Source organism: Mytilus californianus, unplaced genomic scaffold (assembly GCF_021869535.1).
Source record: "Mytilus californianus isolate M0D057914Y unplaced genomic scaffold, xbMytCali1.0.p SCAF_15, whole genome shotgun sequence".
Classification (NCBI taxonomy): Eukaryota; Metazoa; Mollusca; class Bivalvia; order Mytilida; family Mytilidae; genus Mytilus; species Mytilus californianus.
In genome coordinates this window covers 27,194,375-27,213,566 of record NW_026262637.1, presented here as the reverse complement: position 1 = coordinate 27,213,566, position 19,192 = coordinate 27,194,375, and the positions used below count along the sequence as shown (strand labels likewise).

Below are 19,192 nucleotides of genomic sequence, written 5' to 3'. Positions count from 1 at the left end.
CATCATTAGTAACAGACTCGCCTGGACTGGTCCTATGACAAAAGCATATATATTTGATATTAACTATTGAATGTGTAATCTTCACTGGTAATCTTACATATTTATCAGTAATATCTAATAACTTTGATGGGTAAATACAAATGAACCATTATGTAAACTTGCAAACTACAACATTTCCCTTTATTCTTATTAATATAGGTTTATGCGACGTCGTTTGTCTATCGCGAAAATAGTGTCTCTGTTGCATTTTTAACATTTTTGCATGAACAAATGTAAGCTGGTAAAAGTAACATTCTTTGAAGAAAACCGAGTTAAAAATATTATTCCCTAACAAAATACAAATTCAAAATGAAATATAGATAATAAATATCTTTAACAGAACTGAAAAATGTCTGAACTGTTGGAACTTAATTAATTAGGTCATAGATGAATTCTTCCAATAGCAAATGGTTATGTACTGATAGGATTTCAATTGTTCGTAAATGTCTACCTATAAAATTAGTATGTATGTTATTGTGCTGAAACTATGACTGCATCTCGCTCATGTATAGTATAGAAAACCATACACGATTTCGCTCTATAGGATATTTTGGTTTTTATGTCCCAAACGTTATATATTGTTGGCCTACCAAACATTTTGTTACGATTGTACTTGATGACGGATTTTTCTTAACATATGTACAAAATACGGATCCATATCTGTTTATGGACTTAAATATGTCTGTATATTTTAAGATAACACGTTACTGTTCACCTTTTTTCGTACCGATTTTACAGTTTAAAGCTAAGCTTCCTAACTTTTGGTCTTTATTGTATACGACAATACCTAAACTTTTGGATTCACAATGAAACAAGTAATACCTCAAACTACCACGAGAGAGAGAGAGAGAGAGAGAGAGAACAAAAATGAAATATTTATGCCTATCGCTTGCACGAAATTTCTGATGTTCAAGTTTTGGACTATAGATAAATTTTTGTAAAACATAAACCAAATGGGCAACACTATTCAAATTCAAATTGTGATTTTATATGCATTTTAGCAAAGGTTTCCGTGATAGAACATCCTGATCTGCGTAAAAACAATAAGACAACTTTTGCTTGTATCATCGTTTCTGCAGTGCGTATGTGGTAGTATCGTTATTGCCAAATAAACTCATCATAGATACCAGGATTAAAATTTGGTACGCCAGACGCGCGTTTCGTCTACAAAAGACTCATCAGTGACGCTCGAGTTTTATAACAAAGATTTCTAAAAATATTCATATATAATTCAACCGTAAGATTACTTACATTTCAATTGTATTGGTTATAGGGTCGATTTTAAAATCATTTCCTAAAAAAATAATTGTTTATGTAATAAAAATTTCCCTCTGCATCATCGTATGGCGTTTACTTATCTTAATGAATCGTGCATACTAATACTATATGATTTTAACTAACACACAGGTGTGCTTCTGACTCAAAATGAATATTAAGAGTTATGAGATCCAGGAAGAACGATTGACATCAATACTACACAAGCTTTAATGTCAGCATCACGAATTGCTTGACCGATACGATGTGTCTGTCTCAACTCACTAGCGACAGGTTTTCGTGGTCTTAGAGTTTAGATACCAGAACAGTCGTCTTATTGTGTCCAACCCCAATTGTGACATTTTGACCAAGTATGGATTAGCACGGCGGGTTAGTGATGTATGCATAGCAGGAGACGCAACGGGTCCGGCTCCTTTGAGCAGACATTTGATGAGCCATGGTTGTGTCAAAAAACGTCTCGTCCTTTTTCTAAAAAAGATACCGAGACCTTGTTGATAAATATTCCGTATCAACTTCACAAATAATACATGATGGTCTTAAAGTATAGATTCTATGTACTGACATTGTTTATCATCTATAATTACGTGTTATAGTGGTCTTTTTATTTGTCCTTGTACATTTCTAACCTTTAGTGTTTAGTCCTTTTTTTTGTAATATCCTTTTGGCGTGGCTCGGTACTTGTACTTCCCGCCATTGTGTTATTTTGCTATGGTCAGTTTTGTATTCTTGTCTTTCATTTTTGCTTATGTACTTTGTCTACAGAGTGTCTATATGCCATTTTTTTTCCTTTTTGAAATAGTAATTTGTTTTTATAGTGACCAAGACTATATTACAATGTTAACTGCTGTACCCCAATTTTTTACACTAAATTTCAATCCTGGTATCTATGATGAGTTTATTTACAACCACTGGGTCGATGCCACTGCTGGTGGAGTTTTAATTCCCCGAGGGTATCACCAGTCCAGTAGTCAGCACTTCTGTGTTGACAAGAATTATAATTGATATGGTCATAATTATAAATTAACTGTTCACAAAACTTTGAATTATTGAAATACTAAGGCTTTTCTACCTCAGGAATAGATAACCTTAGATGTATTTGGCAAAACTTTTAGGAAGTTTTGGTTCTCAATGCTCTTCAACTTCGTAATTTATTTGGCCTTTTAACATTTTTTTGATTCGAGCGTCACTGATGAGTCTTTTGTCGACAAAACGCGCGTCTGGCGCAAATACTAAATTTCAATCCTGGTATCTATGATGAGTTTATTTACATTTTTACCTATTATGTCTGTTTGTTTTGCTCACAAATTGATGTCAATATAATGGAATTCTATGCGACTGTCATACAGGTGAGAGCTTTAGATAGCTATAAAACCAGGCTTAATCCCCCATTTTCCACATAGAGAAATGACTGTACCAAGTCAGGAATATGACAGTTGTAGAACATTCGTTTGATGTGGTTGAGCTTTTTATTTTGCCATTTCATAAAGGATTTTTTGTTTTGAATTTCCTTTGTAGTTCGGTATTTTTGTTATTTTACTTTTTTAGAAGTGCCTGAGATTTAAGAAAACTTTATTAAAGGTAGCTCTGATCAAACAAGAGCTTTTCTGAAACTGCCATCATGAGGCTTTTTTGCATGTTTCATATCTTGACTTAATTTAGAAATTGGTAATGAGGGTCTGTTAAAAACAAATTTTACGACAAATAAAGGCAATAGTAGTATACCGCTGTTCAATAGTCATAAATCGATTTAACTGAAACAAATCCGGGTCACAAACAAAAACTGAGGGAAACACATCAACTATAAGAGGAAACAAAACGGAACAACAGAAACACTGAACTGCTACAAAAATAAACGCCAACATACATAAAAACGGACTATGTGATAACAATTGCCATATTCCTGACTTGGTACAGCACATTTTAGGAAACATTGGTGGGTTGAACCTGGTTTTATGGCTAGCCAAACCTCCAGCTTATATAGCAATATAAATGATTGCGGTTTTCCAATTTTGATCTCTCTATTGCCTTGTGTTTACATTCAAGTAGCACCGATATAAGAAATACACATGTCCTAGTTGAGACGACATCTCAGTGTTTGCGTTTCCCATCATTATTTTCTTGATAATGCTGCTTCTCTTCGACGCCATCGACATTTGGTGGTCGTTATGCAATATCTATGCCCGGATATGTTCAATTGTAGTATCCCATATCTCGTTTCCTTTTTATGCCATCGCTGAATGCGACTAATCACAGAATGTTTTTTTACGTGGCTCGGTATTTATACATCCCGCCGTTGTTTTATTGTGCTATGGTTATTTTTGTATTCTTGTCTTTCATTTTTGATTATGTACTTTGTCTATAGAGTGTCTTTATGCCATTTTAATTTTCCTTGTTGAAATAGTTATTTGTTTTTTTAGTGATTAAGATTATAACACAATGTTGACATTTTTACCTACTATATCTGTTTGTTTTGCTCACACTATGTTGTCAATATAATGGAATTCTATGCGACTGTCAGACAAGTGAGAAATTTAGCTAGCTATAAAACCAGTTTTGAGCTTTTGATTTTGCCACTTGATAAAGGACTTTTCGTTTTGAATTTTCCTTGAAGTTTTTTGTTATTTTACTTTTTTAACACGAAATGAACATTATGAAGGTCGCCACTAGTACACCAGGAACTGTTTACCCTTCCAAATGTCATCAGTTTACCTACAGTTTTAAGTAGTGGTGTTTGTCCGTTCTTTGTGAATATCTGATGATCTATTTTCGGTTGTTTATAGATTTACGACGACTCTTAAACTTATATATATATAAAATACAGATTAATACAAGCTCAGTCATTTGGTGGCTTGGCAAAAATGCATTTATTTTGTTTGTTGTTATTGACGTGCAGATAAGAAAATCAGATATACAAATGAGTGTTGAAAGTAATGTTTCATTTTAAGTTAAAACACCACAAACACCTGAATCCATATCAATTTAACGAAGCGAAATTTAGTTTTAAAGTGGAATGAGTAGCTAAACAACTTACTGCGACTGAGTTTTCTTCGTCGAAGAAAATAAATCAACACACAAATGAGTATAGCAGCAAACACAAAAACACCTCCTGGAATGTAAAACATCTGTCTTTTTGTAACACCTACAAAAAAAAAATATGATTTTTCTATTAGTTTTAAGACTTGCTCACTTTACAATTATTCTTTGCTCGTCCACAATAAAACAGCAGAAGGCTACTTGTGACATGAAGAAGAACAGATCATCAAGTTCTAGATCAAGAAATAAATTTGAAGTATTACAGTGATCTGTTACATGTGTATTACAAATCGACATGTAGCTGGACGAGTTTGTATAAAGTAATTTTGAATACTTTTTCGTAAGTTTTATCCATTATTTTTGATAAAACGATTGATATCTGTTACTATCATAGGAATCGTCTACAATATTTTTAATATAAGTTGCAGGTTTCGACATAAGCACCTGAAATCACCCCCAGTTTTTGGTCGGGTTCGTAATGTTGTTGTACCCCTATTTGTGACATTTTGTTCACGCATCGTTGTCAATATAATGGAATTTGATGCGACTGTCGTACAAGTGAGAGGTTTAGCGCTATAAAACCAGGTTCAATCCACCATTTTCTACATTTGAAAATGCCTGTTCCAAGTCAGGAACATGACAGTTGTTGTCCATTCGTTTGATGTGTTTTATCATTTGATTTTGCCATTTGATTAGGGACTTTCCGTTTTGAATTTTCCTCGGAGTTCAGTATTTTTGTGATTTTACTTTTTTCTTTGACTTTTGAGTTTTGATTCTCACTTTGATATTTTCCGCCTCTTTTTTTATGGATACTGTCGTTTAAAAAGATGTTCCAATTATAATTTGCTTTTTCTTGAAAATGTGAATTCCGAAGTCCCATAAATGGATTCCTTATTTATGAAATAAGACTGATAATACTGACTAAACTTGGCAGTCTGGGATTTTTTTTATGTTTTGTTTGAGACAAACAATTGTTTTCGCAGTTTCAATCAACCTTTGTTTATGACAGTTGTTTTCCATTCGTTTGCTTCAAATAAGTATTCGCTATACCATTGAAGTTCACTTAAATTTCAAAACGTTTATTGTTTATAGTGCAAATCCTAATTTCCTTGCAGAAAATGCTTATCAGTCTATCATGAGATAATTATTGTGCTGTCAGCACGTATCAAACATTTTGGAAAAATACAACAAAATATAAAAGTACGAGCACGTCTATATTTATAGTGAAAATTGTGTTTACATATATATATATATATATATATATATATATATATATAACATTTCCAGTAAAATATATGAACCAATCATTGCAAATCTTAAATCATCCTACAATTTTACTGTTTCATACTATTTTGTACTTTAATGTTAATGAACAACAATTTTGCATTATCGTAATTATACCCGCTATTCAAATGTTTACAAAGTAGTACCTTCAATTTCTTGTCTACTGCTATTAGGTATATAAGTTGTTTCAATCAAGTTTGGAGGCCAATCCAGTGTATCTTTTGAGAATAAATGTGTTAAATTTATTAGTCCGAACGACTCTTCTGCTGGTGCAAAGGAATTCTGCACTTGACAAACCAAATATCCACCTTCAAGATTCAAATGATCCAAAACAAGGTTAACCTTGATGCCTCGGACACTGACAGACTTTCCGTAACTTTCAATTGTGACGCTCGTGTTTGATACCATTTGAACTGAATTTAGAGCTTTCAAGTTCATTATAGTTGTTTTGTCGTCTGATTCATGCATCCATGTTATTTTAGATATTGGCGGATTGATGTAAAGGTGTACGGAAAAGATAAGACGATTATGGATCGATGAAATACTTTTGTTAGATGCAATTGGTGGACCTAAAATATAAATATATGTTTATGTTACAGGCATTTTCTTAATTTAGGCATTTTGTAAAATGCCTAAACACTTTAGGCATTTTCTAAAATGCCTGTAAGATTAAGGCAATTTATATATTGACTAATTTTTTCAGGCATTTAACATCATCCCTAGAAAAATTTAAAGGCATTTTACAAAATGCCTAAATTATTTTGTAGAATGAAATGTACACAAAAAACTGAGCCGTTAAAAGTATAGAACAACACAACAGTTTTATCTATGATAATAACTGAATGTTAACGCTTGCATTTAAAGACATTTAGTTATCAAATATAAATTCAACTGAATTATCTAAGTTTCCCGATAAGTACTGAACTCGACAATTATTTGTTATTACATAAAATATTTGGATGGCAGGTAATGTTGCACATTTGTCCTGATTTTTCGGCAAATATATCGTTTGGCGTTAAATCTGGTCCTATCACTACAACCACATTTGGTGAAACCTGAACCATGACTCATTCAGCTCTGTCAACATTTAAAAGTGTGAAAAAATATGGGGTTACGTAAACAGCACACACATAAATATCTTCTTTTCATGTGTTTTCAAAAGATTCGAAGTATTATTAGCGTAACTAGGTTGACTTACATCTTTTGGGTTATCAGAGAATTCACCAGACTGAATCAGATTCGTCACATAGTGGGTGATGCATGTATAGCAGAAGACACTTACCCTTTGGACGCACCTTGATTTGTCTCTTCTTGGTTCATTGTGATATTCGAGCATCAGTACACTACTGTCTAATCTTATTTGTCAGATTATTAAAGACCAAAGAGTGTCCTTGAGACAGTGACGATGAAGATACTCATATTTTTACTTTACAACTAAACACGACCTTGTATTGTGAAACCAATGCTTTAGAAGGGATTTGTTTTGCTGTAACATCTGTCCCTATCCAACATAATTACTTTCTTTTCAAAAAGTAAAATAACAAAAATACCGAACTCGAAAGTCCTTTATCAAATGGCAAAATCAAAATCTCAAGTACATCAAACGAATGGAAGACAACTGTCATATTCCTGACTTGGTACAGGCATTTTCTTATGTAGAAAATGGTGGATTAAACCTGGTTCTATAGCTTGCTTTACCTCTCACTTGTATTCCAGTTGTATAAAATTCCATTATATTGACAAAAATGTGTGAACAAAACAAACAATCAGCAGGCAAAATTCTTGTCCTTTATCCGATTAATGCATTGTAGAACTTATTTATTTGATCTATCATCAATTTGTTCTCATCCTAAATAAGCATAAAATGTTTGCCAATGACCACAAACAAACAACAATCAGTCAATCAAACAACATCCTTCTTTTTATTTGCTTCATATTTCACACTTTTGTTTTGAATCTAGATTTTCTAAAAAAAAATATTTGTATATTTTGTTTTATTGTAAGAATAATTAGTCCTTTTGCCAAGACGAGAAAATCAGAAAATTACTATTTGAAATACAAAGTAAGTACAAACTCAAAGTAGTTTCACTGAAACAACCTATGACATACATCCAACTTTCCCAGATGGTATTTGAAGAATAAGCTTAAATTTACTGTACCACTATGTATTTTCTTTGCAAGATATTGTGTTTTGGTCATATCTCAATGATACTCTTTTTCTACAAATTACCTGAAGCTTTGTTTAAAGATTTCAGTCATTTTACTAAATGACTAGTTATTTTTAGTCATTGTCTTAATTTGATTTTACAAAATGCCGAAATTAAGAAAATGCCTGTAACATTTATAAAGTTAGAGGAGAGGGAGAGAATGTACACCCAAGGGCAGAGTTCGAGCTTTCGAAGTCTTACGAAAAACATATGTTTTTTTCACATCTAATCCTTTTCATCTTAATATTAGGTTCTATTCAGTTGTCTTCCTCATCATTGCAAAATTGATTTTTTTCTTTCTAATTTGATCTTAAAAATCAATTTCTCACTCAAACCTTAAGAATGAGCCTTAATCAGCATTTTTATCAATCAAGTATTTTATCATAAATTAGAATATGAAAACAACAGTTTATAGATTGTTAGCGTCCGAGTCTTTTTATTTTTATATACCTTCATCATGAACACTCATACACGCAAATGAAAGCCAATGACGTTAAAGTATATAAATACGTGAAGAGCTATATGACAGAAACGGACCGAAAAGTTAACTTCATTATCTAAAGTCAAATTTGACTGAGGGAGTTGGAACCTTGATAATTTCTAAATCTATCAACGGAGAATTTAAGAAAGTATGTTATAAATCATGTCTGTACAGAATCACTCTTCACTGAGCTGGTGATACTCTCAGTCCACAAGCAGTGGTATCGCCCCAGTTTTAGAAAACGAAAATAACTTATTATAAATTGTGTGATTTCGAAGTACTTTTGTGCATGGATTTACCTTATTAGGAACGCTCAAAATGTAATTTTCTTTTTTACTTATATTTTTTGTTTTTTAATTCTAAATTTTGAAAATAGGCTATTTTCAAATGGCATTAATAAAATTGCAATGAATTCGAAATCAATTACCAAACAATTGTGGCGATTCTTGATATAAAACAAAACAAAAGTAATAAACAAATACATTGCCTCAGTATTTAGTATTATTTGTTCGATATTTTTATTCACTTACCTAATACACTCACAAAAACTTTATCTAAAAATTCAGCATCCTCTGTATTTAGAGTACACACGTATTCACCAGTATCCTTGTAGTCACAGTGAGGCAGTTCCAATGTTGATGTTTTGTTTTGTACTAAAGACGGAAAAGACCGGATGAAAATACCATTCCAAACATGTTTCCATACTACAACCCACTCACCATATTCTTTTGGATTTATAGAACAATTAATTACAATAGTTTCTGACGTTTTCAATACCATTCTCTCTTCTTTGATTTGCACATGAAAGTCTGAAATTTTAATTACATTGCCGCTAATTATTTTGAATGTTTAAATTAATGAATAGATATATGAATAAATGAATATTCAAATAAGCAAAAAAATATTCGAACATTAGACAATTAATTGATGAACAAATTGAAATGTTAGTAAATACAAGTGTAGTATTTTGTGTTATTTTGTTTTTTCAAATTGTCTATGTTATTTCTGTTGGTTAGTCTTGTCTGTCTCTTGTCCTGACTATAACAATGTTAACTTCTCAAAATTTCGAATTTGGTCAAATTTTAAAGATTACGAATTTACATGACCGATGCTTAATGAATTTGATAATGCCTAAGGGTTGAATTGAAAAACATTTACTGATCCGTTAATATGTGACGTCGAATCAGCAGATGACTCACCAACGTAATTTAACAGTTGTTATACAGCTAAATTTGTAGTATTCAGCTTAGCGTTTCTAGATTGTTGTTTGCCTTTTCTGTGTGTTTTTTATTTTGCCATGGTATATTCATTATTTCTCGATTTTTGGTTTTTTATTGCACCCTTTTAGGGTCTTCTTTTTTTATCGGGATTACAAACGTGTATAGGCTTAAGAAGTACCAATTAATTAAGCAGGAAGTTCTTATTAAGGATTAAGTTATCGAAACTTGAATTATTACGATATGGAAAATTTGACATATTGAAACGGTTAATTTTGACAAACATTCAAACGAATTGGGTAGGAAATTTAGGGTAACACATGTCGCCTTAGAAATATTTTTGCTCTTTGTTTTAGAGTATAATATAATTATAAACAAATGTAATAGGAAAAATAACGAACTCCAGTGTAAATTCAAAAAGAGGGAAGTCCATAAAACCTGACAAAACCAAACCCTCGACTGTATCAACCAAGGAAACGACTGGAAAACAACTGTCATATTCCTGACTTGTTAGAGGCAATTTCCGAAGAAAATGGTGGGTTAAATCTGGTATTATAACTTGCTAAACATCCCACTTGTATGACAGTTGTTTATAGTTCCGTTATATTATAACTTGTGTGAGCAATCCAAACAGACATATTTGGTTAACTTGACAATCATTGGGATGTGTCTTACTTTTTAGACAGGAAAGGGAATAAGCCAAAAACATAAAGATAAAAAAAATATAGAATAAATAAATAAACTCATTAGAGTCGGTCCGGGTAATTCCGTACACTTTTGGTCCTAAATGAATGTCATTTGGTTCCCTGTTTGATACTAAAATGTTCTAGAAGGAAACCGGTAACTAGATCATTCGTATATAGTATTAATGTTTGACTTTTTCCATGTCATTAAACATAAAATACCGAGAATGAGCATACCGAACAGAAAAGTCACTGTTGCTAATATCGTATGGATGTCGTGTATTTCCGTACACCTTGATGTGTAATTCCGTACATTGATTAATTTCAAAATAGGATTGCTAATTAGAAATGACTTGGACTAGTTAATTTGATACCAGGATCATCTTCAAGTCTTTCAATCTTTACTTAAATTCACAGTATCACAGCTCCATGTCGTGATGTAGATCCTCGCAGTATTTTTTGATAACAGTATACAACATTATAAACAGTCAAAGATAACTCGACCAATTAACTGCACTTTTGATTATATATTGGCAAAATTGAGTATATATGCAAAAATTGCAAAAGAAGGACCAAAAAGCAAGTGTCCTAAGATTTTTGTTTGTATTAAAGCTTCAATAAATTATAAGTGTAAATTTAGATATGATTATGCGAATTGTGTTTCAGACAGTAACGTTACACACACACAGAAACGTTTAGTTGCGAATAATACATGGACATCAGGGCGAGAACATAGATATAGGAAGATGTGGTATGAGTGCCAATGAGACAACTCTCCATCCAAGTTACAATTTATAAAAGTAAACCATTATAGGTCAAGGTACGGCCTTCAACACGGAGCATTGGCTCACACCGAACAGCAAGCTATAAAGAGCCCCAAAAAATTACTAGTGTAAAACCATTCAAACGGAAAAACCAACGGTCTAATCTATATAAAAACGAGAAACGAGAAACACGTATGAACCACATAAACAGACGACAACTACTGTAATCAGATTCCTGACTTAGGACAGGTGCAAACATTTGCAGCGGGATTAAACGTTTTAATGGTACCAAACCTTCTCCCTTTTCTGAAACATTAGTATAACATCACAACATAGAAATGACGGTTTATGTGATATGCATCACTTTAGTTTGACAAGTGATATGAATATAGACCCTGTCTATAATACACTCATCTGGTTTTTAACGTTCTAGTTCAGTCCGAATTCGAAGAAAGATATGTCATCTTATTCAGAAAAGAATTTTAACTCTGAGCCAACCGGTCTTTACAATCAAGTCCCGCATTGTAAGCTGAGAGGCTGCAGCAGATTTTACTAATTTTAAGTCCTGAATTAAAGCATCATCTTCAATTGTCCCAGCAGCATTTCATGGATCATTTTCTTAATAACGTATGTATTTAACATCTTTCATATACTAGTAGCTGTTTGCCAACTTTTTGTGGTATAGTTTTTTTTTATGTTTTATTGTTCGGGAGGAAAACTGACAATCCTAGTCAACTAATATTCGAACACACCTGCCATGCATGTGCGAGGTTTGAAGTCACAACCTTAGTGTTGACTGGCTTAGTAGCGATATATGAAATGAATTACTTAGACCACTGGGGCACAGAGGACCCTCGCAATTAAGGAGGAATACTCACTCCGAATAGTTTGAAAACACATCAACGTCTATCTCTATTAATCAATAGGCAGCGGACTGGTGGTTCATAGAATCAAAAATAACATATGTTGACCTCTTTCTTCCCATATCGAATTGATGTTGTTTTATGTATTTTTTTTTCTGTTTGTTTTATTTTGCAATTAATTTGATTATGTAACAAAAATCATTAATATAAGCAAAGCTAAGTCAACATTGAAAGTCTCTTTATCACTTAATGAACATTAACATATTTAAAAGCTGGCGTGTACGATATTAGACTCATTACATCTGCATGTAAAATATCATGTAGGGTAATCCCGTACACCCACTCTCAGTCCGTTTTATTGGAAATGATTGCACTTATACTACATGGAAAAGTAGCTGTCAATTGCAAACTATTTCTGGCTTTCAGTTTCCATCAGTTTTCTAAATTTCGATTAAAATAGAAAGATCTTACATTAAATTAACCAAACTTTGAATTTACACAAATCTGGTGACTTTTTGGACGAGATCATCTTTTCAAAGAGCCCGCGAACAAAACTTTCCGACAAATGGCAAATGTGTACATATTCTATGATACAAAACCATATTAATACAACTTGTACAAGGTTGTACATATCTTATTATCAGTAGATAATATTAAAACACACTTTATTTCTCAATTTTATCAGAAAAAGACAAGCGAAATGTAATATGTACGGTAATTACCCGCCTGTACGAAATTACCCGGATCGACTCTATAGATATCCGGATTACAATTTTGTACGCCAGACGCGCATTTAGTCTACAAAAGACTCGTCAGTGACGCTCGAGTCAAAAGTCAATTTAGAGGTCAACATAAGGTCTTCAACAACAGACAATTGTTTCTGTGTGGTGCGCTGAATCGCTACAAATGTTGCGAATAAATGTAAATAGACTTTCAAATATCTACTTTCAATACCGATCTAAATGACGAAAAAAGATTGAATAAACCAGCCAAAAATATACGGTGTTTGATATATAAACAGACTCGTATGTAAGTAACTAAAAGTCATCGTACTGCTTCAACAATGAGTAAAACCAAAACCGTATTATAAGCTTTAATGGGATCCGGCATAACGACACGTCTCGAAGTCCATGGAGTAAATAAAAATAAGTAAACGAAAACAACAGGAATTCCCTTAAATTCCAAGCTACTTGACACCAGCTACTGGTGTGTCAACATTACAATGATTTCTTGCTTTGCATGCAGCACCTGTCAAATCAGTAGAACTTTGTAAAATGTATATATTTCCTGTTTTTAAAAAGATTTGATATTTACTGCAATTTCATGATGGAAAGTTGCACATCGGTTCGATGAACGCTAAAACAAAATCAAGTATATAATATAACCTTGTTCACGTGTCCCGTGATTTATAAGTTAAACACAAAATAACCTAGACCTGTAATTCAGTGGTTGTCGTTTGTTGCTGTATATCATATTTGTTTTTCGTTCATTATTTTGTACATAAATCAGGCCGTTAGTCTTCTCGTTTGAATTGTTTAACATTTATCATTTCTTGGCCTTTTATAGCTGACTATGTGGTATGGGTTTTACTCATTAATGAAGGCCGTACGGTGACCTATCGTTGTTAATTTCTGTGTCATTTGTTCTCTTGTAGAGAAATGTCTCATTGGCAATCATACCACATCTTCTTGTTTTTATGAAGTAATAATTCATAATAATTCAAATGATAATACAGCTGCAAATTTACTTTGTACTTGTCAGTCCAAAGTACTAGTAGATAGTTCTGTAAAATTTGTAAACGAATAGCCAACCAATCCCTTCATTAGTTACCCAATAACATTGGTAACTGGTATTTTTTTCAACAAAAGAAATACCTTTATATAGTAGTCTTATGTTTAAATCTGTACTGCCTTCTATGTTACGAATGCGAACAGAATAATTTCCGAAATTCTTGTGTGTAAGTGGTGCAATGTTGGATAACAGGCAAAAAGTTTTGTTGTCTTTACACTCATATATTTTCCAAGTGTTCAGCTTTCCACCGGCCGTCTGGTGCCAGAAGACCAAAGGGATTTCAAAAGATTCCACTCGAAAAGATACATTGACAGGCTTTGAGATTTCCGTCTTCGCTTCAAAGGTTGTTCCATTGAAAAGTATTGTTGGTTTGTCTATAAAATAGGAAAAATGTATTGTTAAAAAACCTAAAAAGTAAAAAAATATATTATACAGTAATGTTATACTGAAAACTTTGAAAATATAAGCCGTCGGATAACTGTTAAGAAACGAATATTTATCACACATCACAAAAATATACAAACCGGGTTAAATTTGCATGTGACTGTCCCAAGTTAGGAACCTCGTCATTGTTGTGACATACATAATCTTGTGTATTTTTATTCATCTGGTGTTAATGGCAGACCTTTGATAGTTTCTGTTTTGAAAATTCACAATATTTGTTTGTTAGATGCAAAAGGTACTTTGTGTTCTTTTTGTTTTTGTTGATAATTTTGCACCTATCTGATGAATCAAACCGGTCCTTTAAAACCGATTTTTTACGATTTGTTCTTATGTTGAGTTACATACCACTGTAAAAGATTTGGGGAGAGTTGCGCAAACACGTTCATCCCAATATGACTAAAATACAGAGCCTGTGTCCACGCTTTGCGAACAATGATCTGTTCTAATTTCTGTTTTGGGAATTATTACAACAGCCACTGAAATTCCTGTCTAAACATTTTTGAAGGTGTATATCTTTAAGAAAATAACCAGACGATCACGAAAGGTCTTTAAACACCAAAGTAGAACGGAGTGTTGTCATATCCTTGTAAGCAAAGCGTGGACACAGGATCTGAATTTTCATCAAATTGTTTTTAACCCCTTCATATTCTTTAGGTACATATTCCAATACAAGAGCACGTAACACAGTGGTTGGTGTGTGTTGCTGTCTGAAATAATTAACTAATGTTTCGGTTATTTTTCCAAAATAAAAATGAAAATAACATTTTATAAGTCTGTTGCGTCCGATGCGCTTTTCTGGACTTACTTTAATCAGGAACACTCATACCTTAAATAATTGAAAGGAAAGGATGTAAAACTACACGTGAAAAAGCTATATGATCAAAAGTGAACATATTAAAGAAGAACCAAATGCAAGTAAGGTCAACTTTTCTTTTTTTCTTAAATTGGAAACTTATAAATCAGGCTAGTTTTTTTTTTTTACATTGAATTGTTTAACGGTTTGTCATTCCGGTGTCTTAATAGCTCACTAAATGGCATGGGTTTGCTCATTGTTAAAGACGTAACGTGATATTAAATCTCCTCATCTTTGTTTCTTTATCGTAATGGATAGTTGTCTCCGGTTTTTGGTGGGGTTCATGATGCACAATCTTAATTTTATATGTAGCGTTTTGTGGACTTGTTCGCCTTAACGTCGTTTTTTCGTCATGACGTTGTTGCTTTAGATTCAACTTGCGAGTTTTGAATGTCCCCTTGATATCTTCCGCTTCATTTTTGTTTTATTGGCAATCATACCACATCTACCTTTTTCCATTTAACTGTATTATGTGTTCTATGACTGATATGAGAATTCAAACAGGATTGAGTATCCGCTTACATGTACATACTTTACACCATGTTTATTGACGAACCGAAATCTTGAATGTAATCAGTTGTTATTGCGGTCTATTAATGTTTTTTTTCCCCTGTTATTCTTTTTTCTTTTTTTTCTTTTCTGATTTGGTCTGTTGAGACTCAGGTGTTGTTGTTAAAGATTTGGTCGTCTTGTTCGATCATTCACAACTTGTTTATATTCTGCAAAATGAAGAGCTGATCGTAAATAGTGGGTGCTTGTCATTGTATTGCTGAAGACCGAATCATGAATCGTATATTTTCATTTTGATTTCATTTGTTTGTTTGGTAACTGTTCCATTGCAGTTTTTCCCTCTTCTCAGTTTGTGCATATGATGTATGAGGCAAACAGGTGTACATTTTTAACGTTATATCGATAAGCAGGAACTATTAAGTGACAAGGAAAATACAAAATTATATGACCACTTAATTTTAAATGTCAATTTAATTTGTATCAACACTTGAAATCTACATTCATCCATTTTTTTTTAGTTTAAATTACCCTGACATGAAAAGTATTGTTTGCAATTATTGAACATTTGCCAATGCCAACTGCTTTATTAATATAACACTTAACCGTATTTGTAATATGAATTGAAAAGTTTTTTATTGCCTTCTTTTAAAGTTATTGCCTTTTTTTCAGAATAGATATACAATCAACTGGAACTGTGTTTTAAATTATACCGATGTATTATTTTACATCGTTTAGGGTTTTAAATAGTATAGTTTCTATTAAACTACATATCTATAACAACAAAAAGATGGTTTTTTTATGCCTAGAAAACATATCTTACTAAGATATTTTAAATGAACATTATGATTGATTGACTAAAAGCTGTTTGACATTCAATACAAGCATCACTTTATAGATTTGATTATTACCGTATAAACGTTAAAAAAAGAAGAAAAAAATAACTCATGTCAAATTAAAGCGTCCGAGGCGCTTTTTTTAAATGATCTTAACCAAGAACACTAACACCCATTTTTACAGCGGATGACCGTGAGGGCATTCCGGTGTATTGCTATCGCCTAGATTTCCATTACGTAACATTCGTTTTGGGTTTTTAACCGATCTATAAACATGATGAATACGTAGACATCATCAAGTGCAAACTAACATTCCTTATCGCTTGTTATAAAATTTTATTTCTTCAATGAATACTCATCAATTACTTTTTAAGAAGATGAATTAATAATATTATAATGTTTTGTTGTATGTATATACATAAAAGTAAAAAATCATTAATATCTATGCACACGCATGCGGAAGAAGATCTCAGAACGTTTGCAATCTCAAGGAACGATAACTCTGCATGGATGATTAAAAATTTTTTGCGGGAAAACACGAATGCCTACTCAAATCAATTCTATTAGAAAAAATTGAATTATTACAGAAGAGTGTCCACCATGCACTTGCACTGCACTATTATTAATATAGTAAAATAGAATGATATACAAATGCATGCAAATTATATATACATGTAACTGTAATATACAAGTATTAATATAATATATAACAATAAACCAGAGTATACTGATTTGTATCACTACAATATAATAGTCATTACGGTGAGGTTGAATTCCCTGTCATTAATTTATCATCCACGCACGAACTTGTCCCAGAAAAAATTATATCTGTACATTAACCTCACTTTCAGGTATAGAGATGTGATTTTTTTCTGAGACAAGTCCTTGTCGGACCATCCACAAGAACATGCGGTCATCCGATGTTCAGTACTTCAGTACTTTGATTCCATTTATTTTACATTGTAATTGTCCGTAAAGACTATTAACATTGAAATACTGATTCATCGATGCTAAATAACTTTCTTTTGAAGGAAACTTCACAGTACCATGCGGACAATGATAAAGGTTATAAATGTGTTTATGTTGTTAAATAATTGCATCTTGTATAATATATTTTGATTGAAATTAGTTTTTAATATTTGCAGTTTGAAACAACTTTTTTTCTGTACGGGCGGTTTGTAACCTCGACAGTGATTGTTCTTAACTTTTTTTTTTATATCATAGGGAAGGTCTTTAGTTACTTATAATTTCATTAAAAAAATTACCTCGCTCTGGCCAATTTTGAACTAGTCATATGAAGTAACCACCACTCTTTGTACAGTAAAAGATGACATTCAGAAATAATATGATGAGGTATATTTTAATCAGATGTGGATAACAAAAAATAAAGGCCTACTGTTAAATCGTCAATCATAATCTTTACAATTTTGGAGAAAAATAATTTTATTTGATTTTTCTACGCTTTACCCTACTATTCACAACCCCATGTTGAAAGATCGAATATATCTTCTCATTAAACATAGCAATTTCTACAAATATGGGTATCGTAAATACAAATTGCTTAATTTAAGTCACGAAAAGTATTGATTTGTGAAGAACCAAACTGAATCTAAAAACAAATACAACGAGGATAATATCGTCAAAATGCTGGTCTCTTTGATCGACAACATATTTATTGAGTTTGTTGGATTGGTATTTCAACAGACAGTTGGTTTTACAATGAGTACTTACTGTACAACTTTAATAGCATTAACATATCTCAACTGACAAGTTACACTCGTGCATATATGCACACTATACGGACTTCATAAGCAAGGTGTGCTATTAACAGAAAAACTGCTCCAACATAGTTATGAAGAAGAACGGCTAAAATTGACACTGCATACGATGTGTCTGTATCTTAATTCACTAGGGATATGTTTTTTGCGATCTTATCTGTAATTTCCCGTTTTTATCCTATTCCTAATCGAGACATTTTGACTTGGAGTGAATTCGCATGGTGGAGACGCGAACCTTATCGACGCAACAGGCCTCACTCCGTTTGGAGTTCAAACGATTCCTGCAGTTTTTTGTCTGTTATCTTGATTTGTCTTTTAAATAGATTTCTAGATTGAACATCGGTTAACTACTATTGCCTTAAGCTATGACATGTACACTTGTTCTCTTTTTTAAACTGAATGTTGATATCTAAACGTCTAACGGTTGCCGTGCTCTCGAGTTTCTGTCTCGCTGACGCCTACAAAATTTCATTTTATTAACATTATTGAATAAACTCACATGTGACATTGATCTTAACAGAATCTTCTCCAAATCCAAATTCATTTTCTACTTGACATTTATAATATCCAGTATTTTTACGGTGAATTCTTGATATGTGTAATACAGTTACACTTTTGTCAAATCTATCAAACCTTCTTATTTCCTTATTTTCATTAAAAATCCATGTAACATTGTTCTTTTCTATAGTAGGAGAATCGATGAGGCAAGTAAGATTAGAATTTGATCCTTCAGACACTTTGATATTTCTCCTCCCTTGAATTCTAACACGAGGGGACGCTGTAAAGAAAAACGTATTTTTAAAAGTAGTGCAGTATAAATTACAATTATCTCCAATAAAAAAAATATGGAGATGTGGTATGATTCTCAATGAGACAACTATCCACCAAAGTTCAAATGAAGTTGATGTAAGCAACTATAGGCAACCATACAGCATTCAACAATGGGGAAAAAACATACAGCATAGTCGGCTATAAAAGGCTCCGATATGAAACAATTTAATTTAGAAAACTTACGGCCTAATTTATAATAAAACAATTTACGAAAAACAAATATGACAGACATAAACCAACGACAACCACTGAACTACATGGTCCTGACTTTGGAGAGGCACATGTAGAATGTGGCGGGGTTAAACC

At 32.4% G+C, this 19,192-nt stretch overlaps 1 long non-coding RNA gene across 1 annotated transcript; it reads right to left on the bottom strand.

Moving 5' to 3' along the window:
- Positions 1-1,295: 1,295 nt before the first annotated feature.
- On the bottom strand, positions 1,296-18,828 carry LOC127725783 (uncharacterized). The gene is made up of 6 exons (XR_007993136.1): positions 18,555-18,828; positions 13,721-14,011; positions 8,850-9,128; positions 5,778-6,200; positions 4,346-4,453; positions 1,296-1,333 (listed from the first exon to the last, which is right to left on the bottom strand). It is a non-coding gene; the product is annotated as an uncharacterized LOC127725783 (long non-coding RNA).
- Positions 18,829-19,192: the final 364 nt, after the last annotated feature.